The 16,380-nt window shown below is 45.1% G+C and overlaps 2 pseudogenes; one reads left to right on the top strand and one right to left on the bottom strand.

Annotated features, from left to right (window-relative positions):
• The first annotated feature begins 721 nt into the window (after positions 1-721).
• Positions 722-1,793, top strand: LOC140596373 (microtubule-associated protein RP/EB family member 1 pseudogene; annotated as a pseudogene).
• Positions 1,794-12,833: 11,040 nt separating this feature from the next.
• LOC140596354 (transmembrane protein 19 pseudogene) overlaps positions 12,834-16,380 on the bottom strand; it is a 31,815-nt pseudogene continuing 28,268 nt past the window's right edge.

Below are 16,380 nucleotides of genomic sequence, written 5' to 3'. Positions count from 1 at the left end.
TTAGAGGTGGTACTAATTGGTCTGAAGCATAAGGGTAAAGACCATGGTTCTTCCAGAGTGGCTTAGGCCTAAAATAGAGACCCTGTGTTAAGAACTGTCTTGTTCCCTGGGGAAGATCAGAGGGCCTTGAATGGCCTTACAAGTTCCCCACTAGACTCTGCTCCTGTGGAGGAGGCCCCCCAGCTAGACAACCCTTCTTGTTAAGGGACTAGGCACAGCTTCTGCTTATCCCTAGGTGTCTGGTTTCCATTCCCTGCTAGCTTATAGAATTAGACAAAACTTAAGACATCTTCCATGGGAACCAGAGGACACCCACATCCTTGTCACTACAGAGCCAGCCTTTTACAACTCCTGGTTGTCCCTGTTCCATATGGCCCACATGGCATGTGTCCTCACCTAGGCTGTATGTAGGACAAGTTTCTGATATCTCATTATATCCCCGTACAGTGGTAATTGTTTACTTGCTCATCCATGGGTGAATAGGAGATTAAAACTGTTATATTCACAGCAGTAGTCATGGTCTGAGACAACATTCAGGATAGCTTTGTTTTTGCTTAAGTGTCAGAAGATGGGAATGGGGGCCAGAAGGATGAAGATAAGCAAACCAAAAGGTTTTTGTACTTTGATAATACTTAGCTGCCAACTATAGTTAGGAGTAAGGAGAGATTCTGGGAAGTATATATTAAAAAAACAAATTCAGGGGTCGGGCGGTTTGAACAAGACGAAGACGGAATCGAAGCCGGGCACAGGCAGTGGACGCGGTCCCGCCGAGAGCCGAAGATGGCAGTGAACGTATACTCAACGTCCGTCACCAGTGATAACCTAAGTCGACATGATATGCTGGCCTGCATCAATGAGTCTCTGCAGCTTAATCTGACAAAGATTGAATAGTTGTGCTCAGGGGCTGCCTATTGTCGGTTTATGGACATGCTATTCCCTGGCTCCATTGCCTTGAAGAAAGTGAAATTCCAGGCTACACTAGAGCATGAATACATCCAGAACTTCAAAATACTACAAGCAGGTTTTAAGAGAATGGGTGTTGACAAAATAATTCCTGTGGACAAATTATTAAAAGGAAAGTTTCAGGACAATTTTGAATTTGTTCAGTGGTTCAAGAAGTTTTTTGATGCAAACTATGATGGAAAAGACTATGACCCTGTAGCTGCCAGACAAGGTCAAGAAACTGCAGTGGCTCCCTCCCTTGTTGCTCCAGTTCTGAACAAACTGAAGAAACCTCTCAGCTCTAGCAGTGCAGCTCCACAGAGGCCCATTGCAACACACAGAACTAATGCAACCCCTAAGGCTGGCCCGGGTGTGGTGCGAAAGAATCCTGGTGTGGGCAACGGGGATGATGAAGCAGCTGAATTGATGCAGCAGGTCAATGTATTGAAACTTACCGTCGAAGACTTGGAGAAAGAGAGAGATTTCTACTTTGGAAAGCTAAGAAACATTGAATTGATTTGCCAGGAGAACGAAGGGGAAAACAACCCTGTATTGCAGAGGATCGTGGACATTCTCTATGCCACAGATGAAGGCTTTGTGATACCTGATGAAGGGGGCCCACAGGAGGAACAAGAAGAGTATTAACAGCCTGGACCAGCAAAGCAACATCCGAATTCTTCACTCCAAAACATGTGCTTAACTGTAAAATATCCCATTTTATTATTCTTAGAGGACTCACTGGTTTCTTTTCATGAGCAAACAGTACTTCTTCTTAAAGTGCACTTTGCAGAAGTTTCACCCCTTTTCCAATGAGTTTGAGTTGGGAGCTTTTACCCTGTAGCAGAGCAGTATTAACACCTAGTTGGGTCACCTGGAGAACAGAGAGGCTGACCATGGGGCTCACTGTGTGGATGCTGGTAACACTCACTGCTGGAGAAGGTGCTTTTTATGTTATACACTCAGGTGGAGTCCTCAGTAGAGAAATGTAAAGACTGATTTGAATTTTAAGCTAACGTGAAATCTTGGCAGAGAACGTTTTAATAAATAAATGCCTTAAGAGTATTTAAAATATGCTTCCATATTTCAAAATATAAAATGTACCATGACAGGAGATGTTACATGTTTGACAAGGTGTCTGGGAAGGAAGGGCCAGACCTCTGGACCTTTGGAATCTGCTGTTCACAGGCCTTGCAGGGCTGCTTGAATCCTCAAAGACCTAGACATTGGCTCAAAAGGGAAGTTTAAAACGTTGCTCTGTAAAGCCATTTGGTGTCCTTGACCAATCGTATCCCTCCTCTAAGAAGCAAGAGGCATTGTTGCCTGGATGAATAGAGGGCACGCTTCAGCCCTGGGATGTTGAAGAGCTTGAATTTCATTGAACATTTCTCTGACGATTTTTCCAGTTATCCCTGAAATTTCTATGTATTGTGTTTTTGGGAAAGGAGGTGTGTCCAGTTTCTAAATCTAACAACTACTTTTGGGGACTTGCCCACATGTCTGGGATTTGAATGGAGCTCATGTCCCATTTTACTGTCTTTTAAGTTTACATTGAACATGTTTCTCTTCTCGGCTCCCTGTGCCCACTGGGGACTCCTCTTTGGCTCCTTAAAGTTTGCTGCTTAGAGTGTAAGTTCAGCAGGCAGGTGGTCACGCTGCAAGTCTTTCTGGACCTCTGGCAAAGGGAGTGACTAGTGAAGGCCATTGCTACCTTAGGATCTGCAAGGCTGGGTGTTCTCGGTACCTGCTGTCCACCACCCTCCACTCTTATCGGAATACTTTGCCAGTGCACTAATCTCTTTGGAGATAAAATTCGTTAGCGTGTTGCTAAATGTTCATTTTCTTTTGCAGAAGATACAGTACCGTGTCTGAATTAATTATTAATATTTAAAATATTTCATTCCTTAACTCTTCCTCATTGCTTTGCCCCTAGCCTATTCAGTTCCTTTGTTTGGCAGAATTCTGCAAAATGTGTGTCACCCACTACTGAGATTGTTCAGCCCCCAATGTATTTGTGTTGATTTGTTCCTGGTGGTAGCTTGTCCTAAAATGTGTGTAGAAAGCAGATATTTTATGATAAAATTGTTGTGTAGTGCATGCTCTGTGTGGAATTCAGAGGACAACCCAGATTCAGTGATTAACAATGCCAAAAAAATGCAAGTAACTAGCCATTGTTCAAATAACAGTGGTGCTATTTCTCTTTTGTGGCCTTTTAGACTTTTGTTGCCCTAAAATACCATTTTATTGGGAACCCATTTTCCACCTGGTCTTTCTTGACAGGGTTTTTTTCTACTTTAAACAGTTTCTAGATAAAATTCTGTATTTCAAAAAAAAAAAAACAAAATTCACTCTTCTTTCATGGTCTTGAGTAGTCCCTGTTGTCAGCAGCTTAATTTTAGAGTGGTGGCTGGAAGTGACCTATTCCCTGAAGAAGTCCCCTGCCAGAAGATTCTAGAATAGAGAAGTCAGCATACTTGCTAGGGATCTTGAGACATGAGCAACAAACCAGCAAAAAAAATTTCCTGGGTGATCTTCTAAGCTCCTAGATGCCCTTGCCTGGGCGCTGCAGATGTCTGCAGCCAGGAGATGCCAACAGGCACAGATAAGAAATAGCCCCAAGGAATAACTCCAGCCAGAAGCCTGAGGCAAGGACACCCAATGGGACAAGAGTGCTTTACTGGCACCTGCCCATTCTTGGTGAGAGGAAAACAACCCAAGCTCCTTTCTGACCATAATGAGCACTACCACAGCAGAGTTCACAGAAGAAGCTGTTCCCTTTACAGTTATTAGGAGAGGGACACCTCCTGGAGTCTGGGGCAGCAGCACACTTCCCCCTCCAGCTAACATGGAGGGAATGACTGGAGTCTTGCCATCTGGGCAACACACCTGGAGACCGACCAGGAGAGCTCTGCAGGTGCTTAACTGAATGGACATTTGTTTTTGTTTTTTTTTGTTTGTTTGTTTGTTTGTTTTTTTTTTTTTTTTGAATGGACATTTGATCCACAGCTCGTGAAAGTGATGTACATTCTGGGCTGATTAACTACCTGCTCAAATGGGGACATAGGCCTATTTTATAAGAACAGGATTTTAAGCCTGATTTCTCAATACAGCCGAAAATTACTCCTACTGAGAGCCAGGAAAATTTCAGCTTGAAGGGGGAAGACAGACAAGAAGTGAACACTGAGAACAGATTAGAACGATCAGAGAAGGGTTGTCAGATGCTCCAATGAACAGTTATGAACACTTGAAACAAATGGAAAATAGAAAATCTCGAAATAGAAGACGTGCATTTCAGTTGGAGAACTATTGGACTTTCCCAAGTTCTAACTCACTGGCTGGACTCGAATAGAGAGGACAGAAGAGAATTCATGAACTTGAGGTAGAGCAGAAGTAATCTGTTCAGATTGGGTCAATAGAACCAAGTGGTCTGCAGAACCAGGGCTCGCCTTGATATCATTGAGGTACCCCTAACTCTAGCAACATGCAGGAAATTGGGTCAGCCTTAAACTTCTAGGTCTATTCTCTAGTTCTACAGAGAATTTCATCTCCCAGGACGATTGTAGAACAGGCAGGTTAAGAAAGTCCCTTCAGGAGAGTTTGTCCTAGGAATACTGTAGTCAGAGCAGGATCATTGGAAAGATCATCTTCCCCAAGCTCCTGGCATCCTGTATCCCAGGATATCTTTGGTTACAGACCCAAAGACAAGCAGATGGACTTAGTACTGTATACCTCCTCTACTCAAGGACAGAACAGTGACAGACAGAAATAGCCACATCCTTAGAGGCCAGGGGTAGGCAGTAGGGAAGGAGTCCCAGAGGCAGCCCTGACCACTAAGCCCAGCTCTAGGCAAGGGCTTTCCCAAGCTGACCTAGTTCATGGAGCTAGCACCTCTGGCTGGTGAGAGGTCAGAGCTCTACTTGGTCCATGTCAAAAAGCCAAGGGACCTCTGATTTTTGGGATGGGGTGGTGGTGCTAAGAATCTGGCTGTGCTTCAAGCACATGCAAGGAGAATGCTCTAGGGAGAGATGTGCCTCAGGGTCACTACGGTGGTCAGGGATCTGGAACTGGTCAGGAGATACTTTCCAAGACAAGGGCAAGTTGCTGTCTCTGCACTAATGTGAAGAATTGGAAGACCCAGCACATTGGGTCTTGGAGGGCTCAGACCTGTGGAACAGTTCACCCTTACAGCTGCTATTTTGGAGTAGGATGCAGAGCCAAGGCGGCTTGGCTTCATGCAGGCCAGTATAGGGGTGGCCATGCCACGTAGTATACAACTTAACAGATAATATGGAAGGATCTAGGGCAGAGAGAATACAATATAGAGCTAACAAAAAGCCTCAGTTGATTGATCACAGATTCCTAGAGAAGCAGCATGCCTAGTCCTGCTAGTTTGATAGTCAATTCCTCTCATGCCAGGGTCCTGGGAGTGATACATGCCTAGAGAGGGGTCACTAAATGCCTGCAACTTTCCAGTGACTGAACTATCAAACTGGATGTCATCTGACACAAGTAATCACAAGCTCATACTGCATAGAAGGTCAGTACAACAAATTTGAGACCAAGCTAACTCCGAGGTCAAAAGACTCCAGTTTCACCAGGTTACCATCTTGCGTCTGAGGGTTATTCCCATTCAATCTCTGGTCCTGGTTTGAACCTTGATCCTAAGGCTCATGCTGACTTGACTTAGTTTGTGCATGAGGGTCAGGCCTGACTTGAAGTCAAGCTCAGCCTGACTTGAAGGCGTTTGAAGAACTTTGGCCAGACTCCATCCTCTGTACGTGTTGTGCTGAGGTCTATCACCTGGGGAGACCCATCACTGTCCTTCAAACCTCGGGGAGGTGGGAGTAAAGCGGTATTTGAGAGGATTCGGTCATTTGACCTAGGCCTGATGCATTCTTTAGAAGAACACAAGTTTGGCCTTGTGTGGCCCTGGAATCTCCTGTGTTCGATGCCTGTCTAGAGGCCCACGGAGAATCTGATTTCACTGGACATCACCAGGGGTACCAGTGTCCTAGAAGTGGAGTCTATCCTGGTGGTAACTCTAGAGGAGGTGGGTGGTTTCAGACTAGAAGCCCCCCCGCCTTTCTTTTTTTTTTAAACACCATACTTGGTTTGCAGACATGAACTTCCCAGCTTCTCTGGGCTTCTGGTTAAGATTTTTTTTTTTTAAATGGTATCAGCCAGCTTCCTTTCCTTCACTCCAGGGCTACAGGCTCTCCCTGAACAGAAGACTTCAGGTCACCTTTTTCTATTTCGCATTGGCTCAGCCTTCTTTGACTCTTCTTGCTACGGTCACTTGTCACCACAGATTGTTCTCTGGTTAACTTTCCCTTGTCTTGGTTCCCTGTAGGAACCTGTCAATGGTTTCTGGTGTGTGTGAATTTGTAAGAATATTCTTGTATAAACTACTAGTACCATGATCAAAACATGTGCCCAAACTCAAGGTATAACAAGCATGTGTAGTTTTTACATAAGATACACCTGAGGAAAAAAGCCCTCTTTATCCCTGACCCCTAAGACCCAACTATCTTGAATTCCAAGGTACTTCTCACCTTGTTAGCCAGTTAAAGACAGCATAGAGCTTAAGAAGCACACTTCTTGACCTTGCCAAGGAAACCAAGTGTTCTTGCAGAACACAAGACGTTGCTAGGTAGGATGCTCCTACTTCATCTACAGAGGATTCAAGCCGTGTCCTGTCCTAGTGAGCACAGTTATGATGTATGAAGGTCAAGGCCCACACTGTAGACCCAGAAGGGTTATTGGTCAGGTTCCTGAGTGAAAGCTGGCTCTCCACTCCATCTCCTTGATCTTTGGAGTGCTGTCATATTTGATTGTACCAGGAAACTGGGCATTTGTGGCCAAAGTTCTTGTTCCCTGATGGTACGTTGGGAGGTCCTTTGTTTGGAGTTGTGGTCCATGCTGGTGTTCTAGAACAAGACCACCTAGCATGAGGCGCAAGGAAAGGAGAAGCTCTGAGCAGAATTTAATGAGAATTTAAGCTTCAAGCAGTTCACTGTCAAAGCTATTTGCTCTTATTGATCAAGCTTGGTTCCTCACTCCACTTTCTTGAACTTTTTTCATACTGGCCTCCCTACCTCGAGTATCCAGCAATTGTTCATCCTTCCTGAAAAAAAGGTTTTTTGGGCCCATTCTCACTTCCACTGCCATGTACACCCTGGGCCAAACCACATCTTGATTTCTACATGGTGCTCTTAACTGGTCTCTTCCCTACCACCCGTCTTCTACAACAAGAACTTAAGGCTCTTAATGGCTATTTTTTCCGCATTGAGTGAAATGGGAATCTAGTGGTGAGCTTTAAGTAGAAGACCAAACACAAAGTCCTTGCAGGATCTATGACCTGAGACTTTCCTATACTCACTTGGCTATATGGTCTACACCACTGACTAGAGAAGGGGCTCCTTGCTGGTGGAGGCACATTTGCTCCCTTAGATTACCACTATACATTATAGGTACTCCATATTTGTTCATTTAAATTCGATTTGTCAACCTACTATAACAACCAGTGCTCATTCTATCAAATACCCTCCTCAGTGTCTGTCACAGCTACCCTATCCCCCCCACCTACCCCTCATTCTGCAACCCTTTGTTTCCCCAGAGTTAATCTCCCTCTAATTCCAACCCCCCTCAGATCCCCTCTTTTCAATCCCTTTCACTATTTCTTATATTCCATGTATGAGTGAAACCATAGGATTTGTCCTTCTGATGGACTTCACTCAGTATAATACCCTCCAGTTCCACCCACACTGAAGCAAATGGTGGTTGTCATTTTTAATGACTGAGTAATATTTCATTGCATATACAGACCACATCTTCATCCAGTCACCTGATGAAGTACATGGAGACTCCTTCCATAGTTCGGCTATTGTGGACATCACCGCTATCGTGGTGCAGGTGTCCTAGCATTTCACTACATATCTTTGGGGTAAGTGCTCAGTAGTGCAATTGTCGGGTTTTGGGTATTTGACTTTGAGGAACCTCCAGTTTTCCAGAGTAGCGGTACCAGTTTGCATTCCCACCAACAGTGCAAGAGGGTTCCCCTTTCTCCCACAACCTCTCCAATATTTGTTGTTTCCGGTCTTGTTCATTTTCGCCATTCTCGCTGGTGTCAGGCGGTCTCATTGTGGTTTTTGACTTGTGTTTCCCTGATGGCAAGTGATAGAGCATTTTTTCACATGCCCGTTGGCCATATGTAGGTCTTTGGAGACACTTCAGGTCTTCTGCCCCTTTAGTGACTGGATGGTTTACTTGGGTGTTGAGTTTGATAAGCTCTTTATAGATCTTGGATACTAGCCCTGTATCTGATAGGTCATTTGCAAGTATCTTCCCCCATTCTGTAGGTTGTCTTTTAGTTGGTTTCTTTTGCTGTTCAGAAGCTTTTAATCTCGAAGTTCCAAGTTCATTTTTGCTTTGGTTTCCCTCACCTTTATTAGATTGGTCTTGCAAGAGGCTGTGGACAAATTCAAGGTTTTTGTCCGTTCTCTAGGATGTTGTATTCTTGTCTCACATTTAGATACTTCAGCCATTTGGAGTTTATCTTTGTGTATGGTGTAAGAATGGTGCAGTAGCATTCTTCTGCATGTGGTGGTCCAATTCTCCCAGCACCATTTTTTTTTTTGAAGAGTGTCATTTTTCCAGTGGATATTCTTTCCTGCTGTATCCAGTATTAGTTGACCAGAGTTGAGGGTCCATTTCTGGGTTCTGTTCCATTGATCTAGTGTCTGTGCCAGTGCTATAATGGTCTTAATGATCAGCTTTGTGATACAGCCTGAAATCAGGCATCATGATTCCCAAGCATTGGTTTTCTTCTAGATTGACTGATTTGTTGACATATGGTTGCTCATACTTTAAGAGTCTTGTATTTTTTCAGTATTGGTGATCTTTCATTCATGATTCAGTGTTTTTAAATAAGGCCAGACAAGAAAAAGGACCATTAAAGTGAAAATTTTTAAAATAGTAAAAGGGAAAAAAAAAAGGTGGAGTAGATAATAGAGTCTCCCAAAGGGGACCCTAGAGGGTGATCCTCCTGGTTTAGAATGGATTTCATTCTCTATGTTAGAAGATGCTCAAATCCAAATTTAAGTAAACCAGCAATACTCATCAACTACAAAAATGTAAAGATAGAAGAGGGGGGCAGACTGGGAAGAGACTGTAGTCTCACAGAATGAGCCAACATGGTGTTCCAATTGGTTTTGGGTGTATCTTGATCCAGGCGTTAGAAGGCATTAACTTTTATCATTGGAAAACAAAATGAGACAACCCCCCCCCCATATCCCATGGGTCTACCAGAATTAAGCTGACTACATTGAAGGGAATCCAGAAGAGATCTATCTAAAACATGTAATTGTAGCAATATGAAAGTCCAAAAGGAAAAAGCTTAGAAACAAGTTGGTAAAATGTAGCTAAGGTGGGAAGAAAAAAATCTTGGGAATTTTTAACTTTATACAAAAAAAAGTTGTGATTAACGAAAGAGGGTGGGTTTTTTGTTCAAAATTTATTCGTGAGAGACACAAAGACACAGGCAGAGGGAGAAGCGGACTCCCTGCAAGGAGCCCAGTGTGGGACTTGATCCCAAATCCTGGGATCATGACCTGAGGTAAAGGCAGATGCTCAACTGCTGAGCCATCCAGGCATCTCCAACCCTCTTCTTTATGCTGTTTTCCCCTTCAGCCCTGGAGCTTTCCAGCGCTGCTTGTCCAGTGAGCTTGCTTTTCCTTTATTCTACTGGTAGTTCTGGGGAGGGGCTTGTTGCACGGATTCTCAGGTGTCTGTGCCTGAGAGGAGATGCCCTGCCTCTTGCCAGGTGCAGGACTCAGTATGAGCTGTTTGTCCTGTGAGGCCTTTGTTCCCTAGGTCTTGCCCCTTCCTTATGAAAGTCGAGGAGAAAAAAAAAAATGGAGGCAGCCAGATCTCCAGAGCCAAGAGCTCCGTGTGAGTACTGAACCGGGGCCTCCTCGTCCACACTGGTCCAGATGCTCCCGGGGACAGGTGAGGATGCACCAATCTGTACAACTCGCAGGGTGCCCAGTGGCAGGAAAGCTCTTGTTTTCCTGTGCCCTCCGCATTTCCACCAGTCTCCCTGGGGGAACAGGATAGCCAGCTTTGTCCGCTTAGGTGTCCTCGGATCCAGGGCCTGTGCTCCTGGACCTACGCTCCCAGGGACCCCCTTCTCCTGAAGGGAATAGAGGACAGCCACCTCCATTGCTGGGCTCTAGGGCAAAGAGCTCTGGAGCAGGCCCATGTAACTGGCAGGCTTCTCCCAAATGTCCAGGAGGGTTGTGGTGCTCTGGCAGTATTAGAGATCAGGCCACGATTTGCTATGAGCTTTACCGAGATCAGGCCACGATTTGCTATGAGCTTTTCCTCCGGGTGCTCCTCTACTAGGGTCTTCAGGAATCTTGAAGCTTCACTGCCCCCTCCCCGAGTCTGCACTACTTCCCTGCTAAGCACTTTTCAGTCAGGGAAAGCTCAGGCATGGATTTTTTTTTTTAAGTTCCCATTTGCCCATGGCTGGGTTTTCATGCCTGGAAGCTTGTGGGGGCTTCACTTTCACCTAGGCTTGTCATGGTCCCCCCCCTTCCACTCCTTGTCAGGAGCAAAAACTGTAGCATTCCAGCTGTTCTCTTTACATCTCAGGTTGTATTCATAGGTGTTCAGGATGTTTTGAAAGTTATTTAGGGAAGTTTGTGGGAGCAGGAGTTGAGGACCCCTACACTTCCCCCATCTTGCCTTGACCACTCTAGGTACTCCATATTTGAATGGACTAGCATCCATTAGTTATAGGCCACATTGTTTCCCCCCCCCCACTAATGTTCTATAGGATACGAATGGGTTTTTCCCTTCTACTGAAAATACAAGCAGAAAAGTAGGTCAGTGGGAAACCCTGGTGGCTTTAGCTTTGCTGGTTTAGTGGTTTTACACTGGTAAATAAGTCTTAAGTTACCTGCCCAAACATGGTTAGGGCACCAAGCTGGGTTTAGACTTAAGAACCACATACAGAAACCCACTTGTATAGGTAGGAACAGCCATATTACTAGTTGAACTGGTTGGAAGCCCCACCTGGCCAGGCTTCCTAGAGCTCCAACATCAACCAAATAGGCAAGGACTTGAATGGAGACCTAGGAATTGCTTATTGGGCAATTCTTGAGTAGGTACCAGCCTCCAAGGGATTCTTTGAACCAGTGTAGGCCTAGGAGCCAGAGTCTGGGGAATGAGGTCTAGAGGAAAACAAGCTGAGTGAGTTGTACTGGCTGTGGCTTTCTCTGAACATTTTCAGCCTATTTCCTAGTGTCCTTGGAGGCCCAAGTCCCCTTCAGCTCTATACTTGTATAGACTTCTACAGAAGTCTAGAGACTTCTATAGTCTCTACCATGGTTGTCTTAAACTACACATAGTTCCGAGGATCCAGAGAGCCACTTGTGTTTTTACTACCCACGATGTGCCACACGGACAAGAGTCCTGCTCAGAAGACAGGAGAAAGCAGGATTCCATTTGCTGTTTCTGCAGCTGTAACAGAAGGTCACACGGCCTACTTTAGGACATCACCAGTGAAGCCTTTTCTTTCAGCCTCTCAACACCCGGGTCTTACCAGGCTGCAGACAAGATGAGAGAACACTTGCCATTATCTTGTTCTAGAGGCAGCAGGGATAATCATTAAGGAGTGAGGTGGTTAGGATAGTTGCCTTAGGCTCTTTGATCTTCACCTCCATCTTCAGAGGTGGGGACATGTTGAGGTGGAAGGAAAGGTGACCTCGTTTCCCTTGGAGTATCCCAGGAATCCCCCACTCCCACACCTATTTCTTAGCACGAAACACCTCCAATGCGTTTCCATCTTGAAAGATTGTACCAAGTCAACAGCAAGGCAGGGTTATAGATTTTACTAAGCCTCGGCAAATACATAGGAGTGTTCCAGTTGCTCTGTCAAAGTGAATTACTTTTTGGAAGGCCATTCCGATGTGTTCCCCTCACCACTTCACACTCTGAAGCCAGGCATGAAGCCTAGAACACGGGTTTTACTGCAGAGTGCATAGAGCGCATTTCTGTACACCAGTTGCCATATTCGACATGACAGCTTGGGGACGGTTACAGTTAGTGCAGCCCACTGAGTGTATGACACTAGAATGGATAAGCCATAGTAGGTTTATAATGAAATACCATACAGCGGTGGAGAACTGCTACAAATAATATGCAGAAGTTTCAGACAAGGGTGAAGAACTATATAGAAATGGAGTCCTGTGGTATATGAAGTTCAAAACCGTTTGTGTTTTCACTTTTTTTTTCATTTTAGTTGAGTCTGTATTGTACAGGAGAGCATAACTTAAGCTCAGAATAGAAGTCATAGCATCTTCCAATGAATTCTAGGTAGCAAACGAAAAAACTAATTACAATAGTTTTCCAGTGACTAACTATTCAGGATGCCAAAGTAAAACAGATTCCTATACAAATTTCAAAGAAAGCTAGAAAATACATTAACAAATATTGAATTCAGAATAATTTCTGCTCAGAAATCAACTAAAATGTAAGGTGCACTTTTTTAGATAGAAGATAAATCTCTTTCACTTAAAAATAATTTTTTCGTGCATTCCAATGGTCATATGAAAAAGACATATACTTTATTTTCATTCTAACCCTGAGGAAGGAAAAACAAATGTGGAGTAGCATACTAAGAACTTAAACTCCACACTTTTCACAACTGGAAATAGCAAGTAATGGAAGAAGTCCAGGACTACATTTATTCAGGCTTCCACACACATCAGTTTAAATTCCCCAAAACTAAAATTTGGGCAACTGGTACTAGTGGCATTATATTTTTAGTCCCTACACTGGTTTAAACAAAACAAAATTTGTATTTACCACGTAGGAACTTTCAGCTCAGCAATATATAGGGACATTATAGTTTCATTGCTTAAGAAGCTCTATTCAGAAGAAAAATATGAATAAGGTCTATGCACACATCTCTTTCACTACAAAGAGGTCAGCTGTTACAGGGGAGTTAATGAGAGGAAAAATGTGGAATTTCATCACAATGGAATATGGGAAGAGCTGGTATTTCCTCTTTGCCATTACAATTATTCTTCTTAGGATGAAACTTGGAATTGCAAATTTAGCTGACTTTGCCACAGTTTTCAACCTTTGTAAAGGAAAAAAAAAGTTCACTCCATGGGCCAGAAACCCCAAGCAGCAGTTGGGAGTAAGAGGGCAATAACAATGCAGTGAACCTGTTTTCTTCAGTTGTTATCAAGAATGGGTTTCCCCGCTATGTACTTCACCTCATTCGCTGGGCTGTTGACCACCATGCCTGTGCTTTCGTCTAAACCAGTAAATTGCATTGTAGCTCCTAAATATGAGTCCACAACTGATCCTAGTAATCCAGCCAGACCCCCAAATGCAATAATTGGCCACTGGGGAGCAGAAATGCCTAAATCATTAATGAAGACCAACTGTGTGAGGAAGTAGGTGATGCCCACAAAGGTACCGCCAAGTAGACTGGAGACAAGGCCCACCACTGTGACCCCTCCATTGGTCCCAACTGGAACTTTTTCCCAGGTTGTTATTAGCCTCGGCGGGCTTTTACTCAGAACCGGGCCCACTTCTGAAGCCCAGGTGTCTCCAGCAGAGCAGGCCAGTGCAGCCAAGAGAGACAGACACATCCAGGAAGCGGTGTACTGCTTGGAAAAATCTATTGGGATCTCCCCGGGGCCATTTTCTATCATGTACAGCAGGGCCAGCTCTGTGGGCACAGCCCCATTGCAGAACACCTGAACCCAATTCCTCTGCCCACCTTCTTTGTATTCTGAATCTAGAGGCTTCTTTATTTCTCCCTTCCATTTAGTGAGTTTTGAAGAAGAAAGGAAAAACATCAGCAAAGAGGTAAAAGAGCTGAAATTTGCAATGCTTAGGATAAATCCAACCACAAGCCCTCCCAAGGCCCCACTGTGGTCTAGACTTTTCTTTTTAAAGCCATTGGAGACGATCAAATCAGGAACGACGACAGAGAACAGCCAACGCCAAGGAGAAATAGGGTGTAAGTTGCCGTAGTAGGTGCTGGCGGTCAGAGACACCACCCAGAAGGCCAGGGAGATGCAGAGCGCGAGGCTCAGCAGCTCAGCAGCGCGACGTGGGCATCATCCTCAGGCACCGCGTGCACGCGCGGCCGGCGGCGTCCGACATGGGCTCGGGCCCAGGGGCCCACTCACCGGGCGGGGTCGCCGGCCTGGGGCTCGCAGGGGCGCCAAGGCCAGGCCCGCATCGCCCGCGCCGCTCCCCTCCCTGTGTTTTCACTTCTATCACTTGATAAATCTTGCCTTTGATAAGGATCAGGGGCAGCGCAAGGAATGTGTCTGGGCTTGTCAGTAATGACTTCATCTTCCTGGATCAGTTATATGCAGGGGATTCACTTTAACACTTCACCAATGCAGTAGAGTAAGGTTAGAGGAACACCACTGGAAAGTACATAGAAGTTCAGGCTCAGTCCAAGCTTTGCAAATTTGCCTCTCAAGGTTTTTGGCCAGTTCCCGGTAATTGGGTCTTTGCAATGGGGCCCTGGAGATCCGGACTTCCCCCAGGAACCTGCTGGTTACAACGGAAAACACCCTTGGCTGGGCTGACCTCAGGGAAGTGGGGTGGAATTCCTAAGGCTGCCAGAACCATTTTGCAGTTGACTTCTTCAAGTTGTTGAAACCTGTAGTGCTAAGGAAGACTTGGCCTGTCTTCCGGGAAGAGAGGTCTTGTCTACTAGTTTGCTGAAATCTAGTATTTTTCAGCAGTATTAGGAGCTTGAAAAATTGCTACTAGTTGAAAGGACAGACATCCTGTGTGACCACACAGCCAGTCATTGACGTGGTGGGACTTTCCTGGACTCTTGTCTGCTTTGGACACTGGTGATGCACCAAGGAGCAACAGTGAGGACTTGTGTTATACCCACCTCCTCAGGCCTTGTGAGCCTGCTTTCTATGGTCCAGAAGGCCCTGCAGGAGGGGACTCCAAGTTGTTGGAACTCCAAGGTCTATTGGAGCTTGGAGTATAGAGAATGCTACCTCCATGGCCCCCATCCCGGTATAGCCAGCAAGTTGCACTCCCCTCTGCTCCTAGTCTGTGCAACACTAGCTCCTATCCACCATGCTCTTCAATTCTGCTACCTTCACACCTCCATCCTCTAGCGCAGATTCAAAGATCAGTTTTATGTCTGGAACACCCTTCCTTACCTCCTCAGCCCCTTGTTTTGTGTGCTTTTGGGTCTTTGAGCTTCTGCTCCTTGCATGGATCACGGTAACAGTGTGAAGGCAGGTCTGTGTGGACCAAAGCCTGGTCACATACAAAGGAGCTCAAGAGGTTCTCCAACCAAGGGCCCCTCAACATATTAGGTTTGAATTTGAAAAAACTACTCCATATTCTTAGGGCAGAATATTCAGGGAGATACCATAATAGTGGTTAGGTCATTTGTCTAAGCTCATTAGCCATGTACACGAAGAATTAACCCCAATATTAGCTATGGGCTTTGTGGGAGAGGTTTGGTCCATGTAGGTCCATTGGTGGACAGATGTACCATCTGGTGGTATATATTCACAGCAAGGGAGGGACACTGCATGTGAGGGAGGCAGAGGGCATGTATGGAAGTCTATAGTTCTGCTCAAGTCCTGTGAACTAAAACTGCTTAAGGTTTAAAAAAAAAAAAAAAGCAATGCCTAAACTACATTCACAGAATCAGGTGTCTAGAAGACTGATCAAACTTTGACAGGCCTCACAGCATTTTCTAGGTTAGTCACATTCAACCATCATTGGTCATTTCAGTAGAGGGTTCTCCGGAGACCATGTTGGAGAAGTGTCTTGAGCCAGGATTGCCTTGAAGTCTAGTAATAAAGATCGTCAACATCTCCAGTTTTGATCAAGGGTAGTGCCTATCCTCTCCACTATTCAGTCATTCAACCAGGTGAAGTCCAGAACTGAAGGCTCCTGCCCTATGTGCTGGGACAACTTCCTCCTCGATTAGACCCCAGTCCTGTGGCAGGTAGCCACCAAGCCATCCCCTAGTCTCTCCTATGTACTGGGTACATGAGTATGAGACTCTAAGGCATCCAGATATCTAAGGTGGGAGCCCTTTTGCTGACAAGAGTTGGCTCTTTCTAAAGCCACGTGGCAGTAGTTCTACAGAGACTTTTACCAAGACAGCATTAAGTTTGGTTATCTGATAGTCCCTTGCTAAAGTTAGAAACATGGAGAACGTTTTGTAGGGAGGATGACTGGAAATGTTAAGTTTCAGTAGCAAAGTTGGTACTCAGGAAAGCCCCCTGGGGAACATCTAGGTACCACTGAATGGCTGCTGGCAGTGCCCTTTGACATGTGGAGCTTCAGTCAGGATGCCAAGGTAATTCTTTCCTAGCACCAAAAAACCCTGGTTTCTACTCCAATCTTGGGTTTCACATT

This window comes from Vulpes vulpes, unplaced genomic scaffold (genome assembly GCF_048418805.1).
Source record: "Vulpes vulpes isolate BD-2025 unplaced genomic scaffold, VulVul3 Bu000000627, whole genome shotgun sequence".
NCBI classification, from domain to species: domain Eukaryota; kingdom Metazoa; phylum Chordata; class Mammalia; order Carnivora; family Canidae; genus Vulpes; species Vulpes vulpes.
This window is presented reverse-complemented; position numbering and strand designations above follow the sequence as displayed.